Here is a 6,600-nt window from a genome sequence, read left to right on the forward strand (position 1 = left end):
ATGGAAAGGAGAGCAGGAAGGCAGAGAAAGCAGGTTGTGGATGACGTATGGAGTGTTGTTCCAGCCTCAGACTGCCTGCCTCTGGACTTCTTTTTTCTTTTTTTTCCAATTGTGGAATTGGGGGAGAACAGTGTTGGGGAATTGGGGAGGGAGACCAGCCAAGCTGTTCTTCAATCTTAGTTGTGGAGGGTGCCAGTTGCCATCTGGCTGTCCGTTGGCAGCTCGTGGCCTCTAAGCTCAAGGTGCTGTGTTACCATCTTAGTTGTGGGTGAGCGTAGTCACCACCCTATGCGGGAATCAAACCAGCAGCCTTGTTGTTAAGAGCACATGCTCTATCCACTGGAAATCAACTTTTTTTTTTTATTAAGAGAAGCTGAAAATTTATTTTAAAAGAGAGAGGTAGCTCGTCCTAAAAATAGCCATAATGCAGAAGTTCGTTTTTTAACCTTCCTTTTTGCTTACGATGCAAAAAATTAAAACTTCAACGAATGCAAAGTTGGAGAGGTCTAAGGAAGGGAGGAGCGTTAGTCAGAGAAAACCCCTTGATGGGAAGTCTGTGACTGTGGCTATGAATGAGAGGCCTCACTGAACCCACAATATAAAAGGGGGCACAGTAGGTGAAGGTCTACACATCAGGGGCTTGCTCTTGCAAAACCAAACCATAAGGCCAACTTGCAGAAGAAAGCAGAGCTTTACTATGCCCAGCTCAGCACTGCTCTGTTGCCTGGTCTTCGTGGCCAGGGTGGGGGCCAGCCGAGACCAGGGCACCCCAGCTGAGAACAATTGCATCCACTTTCCAGCTGGCCTGCCCCACCTGCCCTGGGAGATTTGGGCTGCTCCCTGCTTCAGGTGGGTGAACTTTCTTTGTAAGTATGAGGTCCTCCTGTCCTTTCTCTTTTCTTGGGACTGCCCAAATTATGTATTCTGCTGGGTGTTAAAAAAAAATCCCCTTTCTTCTGTAGGGCCTCCCCCAATTCACACCCCCAAAAGCTAATGAATCTGGAGGATCCCAGGTGGGGCCGTAGGAACCCTCAGTAGCAATTGGGAAGAAAAAGATCTTACAGCTGCTCAGAAGTAAAACCTCCTACCTCTCAGAAAGTGACAGCTATTTCCTTGCCTGGGACCGATCTGGAGGAACTTATCTGAGGTGGAAATGTTCCCCACAACCTGTCACTGAAAACTCTCAGACCCTGATGGACTCTGCCACAAATAAAGGAAAGCTGCTTTAACAGATGATAGTGTTCCTAGGGACCTTTCAGCTCTGGAGCTGATGTCCGTGGCAGGGAGAAAGGAAAGGCAAATGCAGGGGGTGCCTGAGGCGGATGGAAGCCCTGGAGTCAGAAGTGGGTTTCTCGTGACTGTAAGAAGGCAGACCAGGTAGGGGATGGGCAGTCTAGACTCAAAGCGCTGCGGCAGTCAGGATGCTTTCTAAACTTCAAAGTCAGGATTTCGAATGATATCTGAGCCTAAGAGAAATAGTCCTCTTCAGCTGATGCTTCCTGTCCTTTTGGTTCTGTGATTGCACCTAAGGTAGAACTGCACAGATCACATAACAGAGGCTGTAAATAAAAGAGGCCCAGGGGACAAGCACTGCGGGTATTTTTCTGAATGTCATAATTCCTCTCGTTTTGTGCTCTCTACAGCAAAGCCAAGCCCAGACAGGCTGGCTTTTGCTTAATATTTCCTTTCCAGAGGACTTGCAGGCAAGAGGCTGTCTAGAATCTGGGACTGGACAAAACTCCAAGAGTTTGGAAAGGTTGGATGTTTAGGGTGGATGTACAGAGGGCGTGAACCATGGGAGGAAGGTCAGGGACATCAGCTTCATGTCTGTAAGCATTGGTGTCTGCTTTCTTTCCTTTCTTTGCTCAGTGATCCCAGCCCAGCCTAGGGGTGGTAAGGCCCAGCCTGCAGAAAACCTATACATTAAGGGTAGAGGCAGGAATTGTCTGAATGAATACAGAGATATTCATTCCAGCCAGTTAGGTTACCCCATTTCCCTGTTTATCTACCCACCATCCACTCCAACTGTCCCTCAAGCCACGTATGATTAATGACAGGGAAGAAGGTAAAGTGAAGACAAAAACAGAGACTGGAGTGATACAGCTACAAGCTAAGGAATGCCTCGCATTGCTGTCAGCCTCCAGAAGCTAGAATAGATTCTCCCTTCCAGCCTCCAGGAGGAACCGACCCTGCTGACACCTTGATTCAGATTTCTGGCCTCTTGGACTGTGCGAGAATAAATGTCTATTGTTTTCAGCCATCCAGTTTGTGGCAATTTGCTGCTGCAGCCCTGGGAAACCAATACAAGAGAAATAAAAACATAGGCTCACAAAAAAGATCTGTATACAATGTTCATAGTAACTTTATTTACAGTAGCTCCAAAGTGGAAACAGCCCAGATGTTCATTGACAGGGAGCTAGATAAACAAATTGTTGTGTATCTACTCAGTGGGCTCCTGCTCCTTAGTAAACAAAAGAATGAACTACTGAGATATGCAACCATCTGAGCGAATCCTGAAAGCGTCATGTTGAGAGAAAGAAGCCAGGCATTAAAGGGTGCTTGACTGCGTCGTCTCATTTATGTGAAGCTCAAGAACAAGCGACACTAATCTGGTGGTTGTCTCTGGCGTGAGAAAGGGAACTGGAAACAGGCACAAAGGAACATTCTGGGGGTTATTGACATATTCTATATATTGATTAGGGCGGACGTTTCACAGGGGTACACGTTTGTCAAAATTCATCAAAATAGACATTTAAGATCTGTGCATTTTACTGGGTGTAAACGTTACCTCAAAAATTAATAAATAAAAAAATCCTAAAATTAAAAAAGGATTTAGGGAATAAGATTGTATGCACTTGAGCATGTGTGTGCATTTGTATTTTGGGGAGAAGGTGGAAGAGTAGAGTTACTTAGGGTGATTTTTTCCCCAATACCAGATTCCAAGACTAATTCAAAGCATTTCAGATGAAGATTTTATTCCCTAAACGTTGCAAAGATTTAGCAAACAAAAATACAAGGTGCCCAGTTAAATTTGCATTTCAGGTGAGAAAAGAACAAGTTTTTAGTATTGGTATGTCCCAAATATTACGTAGGACATCCTTATCCCCTACCTACAGGTCTGTTCATATAATAGAAATATGCTGATGACCTGTGAGGTCCAGCCCAGGAAAGGCAGGATAGAGCCAAAGAAGAAAAGACTATTTAGGAAAACAGGATAGAAATTGTTAATTTTCTATACTAGATATAAATCTGATGACTGTGAAGTGAGAACATTGATTCTTGGTAACTAGAAAACAAAGGAGAAAGAGGGGGCATCCATGGGGATCATAGTGTGGGGGTGAAGATCTGGAAACTTCTATGCACCAGCAAAGGGCTTTGGCTATAAAAGACACATGATGAATATTGTCTGATTTCGGTGCACAGATCTGGAGGACAGGAAGCTGAAACTATGATTTTTGGATCACTTTAATGTTATGGTATTTCCTAGGAAGTGTGGGTAGTGTACAAATAAAGTTATTTAATCAAAGGATGTAAGAGAGTATGCAATATCTTGCCTTCTAATGATCAAATCCCAGGGAAAAATAAAAACATTCTTATTGCTCTTTTAGAGTTTGGCTTTAAAAAGTCAAGTTTCCTTTCCATTATTCTCCAGTTCTCAGGGCTATGACATTTCCAAGCACACTCGATATGAGGACCTATTGCTCTTATTTTAGTGTGCCATATATATATATATATATATATATATATATATATATATATATATATANTGTGGTTGAGGATTTAGTCAGGGTAATCTGAGTCAAGGGATTAAGTGCTGATCTGAGCAGAATAATGCAAAGACAATTGAGTTCTGATCCCACGTTTGCCATTAATTATTTCCAGTGCTTAGGAAAGTCACTTTCTTTTCTGGGATTCAGTTTGCCCACCTATAAAATAAGAGGTATGGATTAGGTAATGTTCAAGTTCCTTCCTCTTCTGGACCCTATGGCATAGGACATATTTTTATCACACCAACAACCATGGGGGATTTGGTTAATATCTGCCTGGAAGAGTGTTGGTTAGTAATAAGATTGATTTTTATTTTTACTAGAAAAGCTAAATGGAAATAGGCATATATTTTGTGAAGGTAGCTGTCTCCCCAAGTGAATTCATCCTCTACCTATATGAGACAGAAGACAAAACATACAGCCAGTTACAGCTACAAAAAGTTTAGAAAGCACACAGTCACTCAATCAGCCAACAGATACTTAGTGAAAACCTTGGATGTGCCCAGAATTGTGATAAGCACTAGGCAAACAATGATGATCAAAAACTGACATGGGCCTAGTCCTTGTTGACAGCAGTCTTAAGGAAGAGATAGAGATCAATCAAATAACCACATGCCCACATGTATAATTACAAACTGATGTAAGTACTAGAATAGAAGGGAGCAAGGTGTTCTGGGAAGACATACCCAGAATACCTGACCTAGACTGGAGAACAGGGAAAACTCATTTGAGGAAGTAACACCTGAAGGATGAAGAGATGGGGAAGAACACTCCAGAAAGAGGGGACTACATGTGCAAAGGCCCGAAGGTAGGAGAGAGAGCATGGATTACTGAGAAAAACAAAAAAAGAAAGAGGAAAGCCAATGAGGCTGGAGTACAGGGAAGTGAAAAGTGCTGCAAGCCAAGGCAGGGTCAGATGATACAGGGGGGTGTAGACAGTATTAGGAATATGGAATTTAGAGTCAGGGCACATTTTAGAGATAAAGATCAGGGTAGAAAAGATGAAGTACTCAGTTCTCTGCCCTTTTGAATAAGGTTTCTAGAAAGACACGGTGCTTCAAGGGCACTGTGGTGGGAGGGATGGCAAACTGTGCCTTTTAACACTACTGCAGTCATGTCTCAGAGACAAGTACAGAGGAAACCCTTTTCTGTCTGCAAATATTCTAAGGCTTGAAAGGGAAACTTATCCAGAAAGGGAAAGTGGCAGTCATTGAAGAGTTTAAGCAAGAGGAGAGTTTAAACAAGGCAAGAGATCAGGATGGTGTTTGGAAGTCATCACTTTGGCTACAAAGGAGGACAGTTTGGAGAACGGATGTTAGAATATAAATTAGGCATTTATTTTGGAGTCCAGGAGAGATAAGATGGTACTTTGAACCAGACAATTGTTGCTGCTGACAGAAACAGAAAGAAGTAAGTAGAGTAGAAAGATGTTTGTGAAGAAAAGTCTAGAGGACCTGGGAATAGATTGGACAGAAGTTGGCAAGGGAGAGGGAGAAACCAACAAAAACCTATTTCTAGGTTTTTGGCTTGTACGATGGGCTAGATGCTGGTGCCATTTACTGATGATGGAGGATTGGAAAAAGGTGAGACCAGAGAAAGAAGATGATGAGCTTAGTCTCATAAACAGAATCGACTACAGAAACTGGGGGCCCAGTGCAAACTGAAAACGTGAGGCCACCTGTTCAACAAGTATTGAGAATTTCAAAACAGTGACAGCAGAGCAAGGGCAGGACTCTTCAAAGCATGGGCCCCTGTGTGACTACACAGGTCACAGGGCCACAAAGCCAGCCCTGTTGGGACACGCCGTGTTTGAGGTGTCAACCATCCAGAAGAGATCGGAGTAAACTAAATCCCATCAGATTTAGTTTAGCTGATGGGATATAGTAAATGCCATCAGCTTCAGTCCTGAAGCTGAAAGAATTCATTTGTGTCCCAGGCTCAGGAACCCACTAATGGCTCCAGGTAGTCCTGTAGACAGATGAAACAGCTGCATCCTCTGTGTGACAAGGGTTCCAACACCTGGTGTCCTGGCCCCTGTAAGCCAAATGTCTCATATGAGAAATTACAGATCATAGCGTTTGTCCCCTAAGGAAAATCCAAATTGCTTGATTTGGCACCCCATTGCACAAAGGGGAATTCCACATTGGCTGTCCAAAGATCAGCCCTTCCGCTGTGGTTTATTATAATGTCTGCCTGCCACGGTCCTCGGAAGTGCACCTGATTGGGTTTGCATAACCCTTGTTTGATTTGGCTGAGGGGCCAGCCCCAACCTAGCTCCTTCAAAACTTCTGACCAGGCCTTTAACCTGAAGCACCCCAGCCACAAAACCAAAGTCAAAGGAACCCAGAGGAGTACAGTGGGACAGGCCATGTTCCCTTGGGCTCCCACGTGGCCACGCTTGGGTGTTTAACGCCAGACTGTGCTGTTGACCAGGCCTGTTGCAGCATAGCTGCTAAGGAAGCCTTTGTCCAGGGAGCTGAAGAATAGTAGAAATTTCAAGCTGGGAAAACTATTATACGCACTAAATGTCTTGGATAAGAAGAAATGAAACTTCCATTATCAGCCTTAAAATAGTAACTACTAATGGGCAAGTAACAGCCAAACGCCAAGGGGATTCTTCATCAGGACAGTCACCCCCCTTCCCTTCCCCCAGCTGACCACCATTCCACTTTCTCTGCCTGCATCACAAACCTTCCTGTTCCCTCTCGAGTGGTCCTGTCAGCAGATAAGCTGGCTGAACCCTGAGTCTAGCAAGCCTTAGACTTCCTTTTGCAGTTTCAGTGCAGCCCCACAGGACTATTCCCCACTCTCAGGTATGAGTTGTTGAATTGCT

Source organism: Hipposideros armiger, unplaced genomic scaffold (assembly GCF_001890085.2).
Source record: "Hipposideros armiger isolate ML-2016 unplaced genomic scaffold, ASM189008v1 scaffold_826, whole genome shotgun sequence".
Lineage (NCBI taxonomy): Eukaryota > Metazoa > Chordata > Mammalia > Chiroptera > Hipposideridae > Hipposideros > Hipposideros armiger.